At 40.0% G+C, this 4,264-nt stretch overlaps 1 pseudogene; it reads left to right on the top strand.

The window, feature by feature from the left end:
* The first annotated feature begins 244 nt into the window (after positions 1–244).
* On the top strand, positions 245–1,413 carry LOC148019767 (F-box/LRR-repeat protein At1g67190-like; annotated as a pseudogene).
* Positions 1,414–4,264: the final 2,851 nt, after the last annotated feature.

Consider the following 4,264-nt stretch of genomic DNA (forward strand, 5'->3'; position numbering starts at 1 on the left):
ACCATTATTTTGTTCGAACCATGAATGCGGGCAGACAGTCTTTGATTCATAGCAGTGCCGCTCTCATGTTGTGAGTCAGCATCCTCCTGAGCTTAGGTGCCTGAAACGATGCCACTCTCAAACAAATCTGTCAGCAAGAGTGCAGCACCATAGAGTCTTGCCATTAGGTAGCACACCAAGCTGCCAGACCAATCTTGATCTTGTCATATCCAAAGCCTATATATCCTTAGATGGTGGTTGGTTCATGGATGTTTTCCATGTTACAGATCAACTTGGACACAAACTTACATATGAAATTTTAATTGAGTATATGCAACAAGCTTTGGGAGAAAAAAGAATTGTTGTAAGTTCAGAGGTAAGAACGTGTTTGGGATGTACTGTGGGTGTTCAATCAATTGCTGAACACACATCCATAGAGTTGACTGGCACTGATCGACCAGAACTGTTGTTAGATATCTCTGTTGTTCTCACAAGCCTCAAGTGCAATGTTGTTGCTGCTGAGGTTTGGACTCACAATGCAAGGGTAGCATGTGTAGTGTATGTAACTAACGAAGTTACTGGTGGTCCTATTGATGATGCACAAAAGCTGGTGTCCATCAAAGAGCAATTGTCCAATGTACTACAAGCAACTAATGATAGAAAAGGTGTCAAAACTGATTTCTCAATTGGCTTGACCCATACAGAGAGACGTTTGCATCAGTTGATGTTTGCAGATCAGGACTATGAAGCCTTTGCCACTCGAACAAATTGGTTTTTGCTTATTCAGACTGGCTTGCCTTCAGGGACCTTACAGTGGGTCAATGTGAGATTCTTATGACATAGACAATAATGCAGACAAAATGCTTACAGGAGCTGTCAATATGCATGGATAAGTCAAAAGAGTTTTCTACAGCTCTGGTGATTGCATGGCTTATGCACACAAAGGATATGCTTAGATCTCTAACGTTTATGAATCCAATCAAGCCAAAGGTGAACATACTAGAGAAATGTGGACCACAGCAGCTAGAAACTTTGGTTTGGGGATTTGCACATGTACCAATAGTTGATCCATCCATTCATAAGTTTCCTTCTCTTGTGTCACTTACTCTTACTGATCGGGCTATTCTATCTGCTCTGGACCTCAACCTACTACTTGCTGTCTGTCCCAGGTTGCAATACCTATCTTTGGTTAACATTGACATCACATTCTCAGATGCACAATCTACCATTGAGCTGAGCAGTGCATCTTTGAAGACCTTGAATATCGAGGGACTAAGTGTTGATAGTATCCTTTTGGAGTTAGATAAGCTAGAAGGCCTTGTTTTGAGAGATTCAACATTTGAGCAATTTGAGCTTGTAAGCAAGGGGAGTTTGCGGCGCTTAAGAATCGAGGATATGATGCATTTTCTCCTCCACGTTTGGTGTTGGGAGTAGCGACAGCTACCCGGTATTGTGCGTATCACTCAAATTACTGCTGCTATAAAAGTCACCAATTTTGCAAGATCGTGAGCCTTCCATTAGCTATTTAGTCCATTCTTCCATGCGTCAAGGATTTAGCATCTGATTCATCGCAACATGTACAATCTGTACTTGCTTTAGTCATAATGAGCATGGCTCCCATCTTGAAAAGAGCATACACCGGTGATGGTGGCCCACAGAAATCTGCCTACATGTGATCCACACCAGGCTACTGAAGAGGAAGGAATCAATAGCTCCACATCGAGTATGAATGCTCACTCATGACACAAAAAATTGCCTATATATATGTCTACACCATCAAATTTAGAGAACATGTTCTCTCTTCGTTTAGACAACCCTTTGCAATGCTTCCTCTGACGGTGAGACATCTATAGATTTGGCAATCCAAAAGGCCAAACATTTAGAGAATACTGAGAAGCCTGAGGAAAACTCAAAAAAGCAGACCAATTTTCTACTGCCAAAGCTGAAGGTTGGAATCATCCTCTGATAGACTTTTGATCACTAATATAGAGATCTTTTGCTGAATCCATATCTGTGTCTTCAACAGCTTATCCACAAATACCCTTTTGAAAGTGGAGGAAGAGCTGTCCAAGATTTTCTCCCATTTTGCCTCTAGCTTTTAGAAGAAATCTTCAATGTTGCCTATCTTTTGGGTTTCAAGAAGAACAAAATACTTTTGAGGAGAGGTTGTTGAAAACATTATAGATGCTGGAAGGAAGCCTTGAAGAAGAAGAAGAAGAAGAAGAAAAGTTTGCTCTCTAAAGCCTCTTCAAAGTCTTCAATAATGGTGCTCCACTTGTTAAGAATGAAGAGTAAAGAAAGTTTCCAGCATGAAATGCCTGTAAAAACCTCATGGCTGAAAGCTAGAAGAAGATCTTTGCTGCAAACTCCATGAAAGCTTGGCAAAAGCTTGGAGAAAGAGGAAAGGAAGACCTCTTTTGAAAAGTAACCACAGTTTAACCCCAAACTAAGCCTACTTAACTCTTCTTTACCCTAATTACCTCCAATTTTGCATAAATTTTGATGACGACCTGCCATTTAAGCAATCCCCCGCCATATCTGACCTTGGATATCTCTAGATGTAGTCTCTTACTAACTGTAGATGATCTGCAGCACTCCACTAGTCACTGTCTTGTACAATTTTTGTCTAAAATTGATTTTGATAGAGGAAAATAGGACTAAAAATAGAAGAAAAGAATGGATCAAAGACCAATGCTTTGATACCACTTTTCAGAGAGATAGAACTAGGGAGAGAGCAAAAGGAGAGAGAATAATGTAGAAGAGAGAGAAAGACTATAGGAAGAGAGAGAAGAAGAGTGATGAGGAGAGAGAAAGACTAGATTTAGAGAGAGAGAGAGACATGAAAAAGGGAGAAGCCATAGAAGCTGTGAGCAAGGTGGGAGAGAAAGATTGTATTTGTATTAATGTGTCAAAAAGATAACATAAAAATTACATGTCCTCTCCTTTTATACTAATGTCAGTGTGACATGGCAATACACACTAAATTCCTCATTCCCAGCTTCTTACACAAGAAGACGAAGTGCGCATTTTTCAAGCAACAGATTGAATATCTGGGATTCATTGTATCAACAGAAGGAATTTCAATAGATCTAGATAAGGTTAGAGACGTTTTGGAATGGCCAATACCAACTTCTATCAAAGAAATACGTAGTTTTCTTGGGTTGACAGGGTGGTACAGGATTTTCATCAAGATTATGCTTTGATTGCAGCACCTCTGACTGATCTACTAAAGAAGCAAGTAGCAATTGTATGGTCACCTGCTGAACAAACCAGCTTTGACAAACTAAAGCAAAGCTTAGTATCAGCACCCATCTTGAAACTTCCTAATCTTAATAAGGAGTTTGAAGTGGTAACTAATGCTAGCGCACTTGCTTTAGGATGTGTACTTATGCAAGAAGGTCATCCCGTAGCATGTTCTTCAAGAAAATTGAAGAGCCATGAAAGTAATTATGCTACCCATGACCTGCAGCTGTTGGTTGTCATCCATGCTCTCAAACTTTGGAGACATTACTTGCTAGGTAACAAATTTTCCTTAGTGATGGACCACAAGAGTCTTAAATGGATATTCACCCAGAGTGAGCTCAATATGAGGCAACGTCGATGGATTGAAGTGCTGGAAGAATATGATTTTGAAATCAAATATAAGCCTGGAAAAGAGAATGTGATTGCCAATGCACTCAGTCGCAAGGCATTTCTAAATTCTCTTATTTTACAAGATCCATCAACATCAAGGTCTCTAGCCATAAAGGTATCAATGCCAAAATAACCCGATTCTTGAGCTAGCAAAAGAAGAGGCATATCATGACCCGGTCTATTATAAAATGCTAAGGGAGATCCCCATCAAGGGTCAAGACCCAAAGCTAAAGACGAAGTATCAAGGATTCTCCATCAGTAGTGGGCTTGTCTACTTTAGGATAAGATTATGTATCCCTACAAGCCAAACTCTCAAGCAGAAGATACTGTGGGAAGCCCATGACTCCCCTTTCTTAGGACATCTTATTTATGCCAAGACCCTTAATGTAGTCAGAAAGAGCTATTATTGGGAAAGGCTCAAGGGAGATGTACTCAAATATGTCACTGAATGTTTGTCTTGTCAAGGCATTAAGGCAGAACTTGTTAAAATGCTTGGGAAATTGCAACCACTTGACATTCCATAAATGAAATGGAAGTTCATTAGTATGGACTTCATTGTTGGCCTACCCCAAGTTTAGGGAGGATATAACTCTATTATGGTTGTAGTAGATATACTCACCAAGGTCGCACATCACATCCCTGTCAAGACGAA

This window comes from Lygodium microphyllum, chromosome 19 (genome assembly GCF_053477565.2).
Source record: "Lygodium microphyllum isolate KBCC chromosome 19, Lygodium_microphyllum_v1.1.10, whole genome shotgun sequence".
Lineage (NCBI taxonomy): Eukaryota > Viridiplantae > Streptophyta > Polypodiopsida > Schizaeales > Lygodiaceae > Lygodium > Lygodium microphyllum.